Source organism: Cariama cristata, unplaced genomic scaffold (genome assembly GCF_000690535.1).
Source record: "Cariama cristata isolate BGI_N322 unplaced genomic scaffold, ASM69053v1 scaffold22605, whole genome shotgun sequence".
NCBI lineage: Eukaryota > Metazoa > Chordata > Aves > Cariamiformes > Cariamidae > Cariama > Cariama cristata.
In genome coordinates this window covers 1-218 of record NW_009617221.1, presented here as the reverse complement: position 1 = coordinate 218, position 218 = coordinate 1, and positions in this window count along the sequence as shown.

Genomic DNA, 218 nt, shown 5'->3' with positions numbered 1-218 from the left:
CCCGCTCCAGCCACGGCACAGCGGTCCGCGCAAGGGCAGAGCCGGTAACGGGAGGGAAATCCGGCGTGCGCAGGGGATGGCGGCTCAGACAGGGATGCTCCATGGGGGTGCTGGGCTCCTACACCCAGGAAAACCAACGTTGTTCCTCCAAGGGCCCGGTCCCATCCTGCCCACTGGAGAGGCCACACCGTGACCAGCACCGGGAAGGACAACGCCGG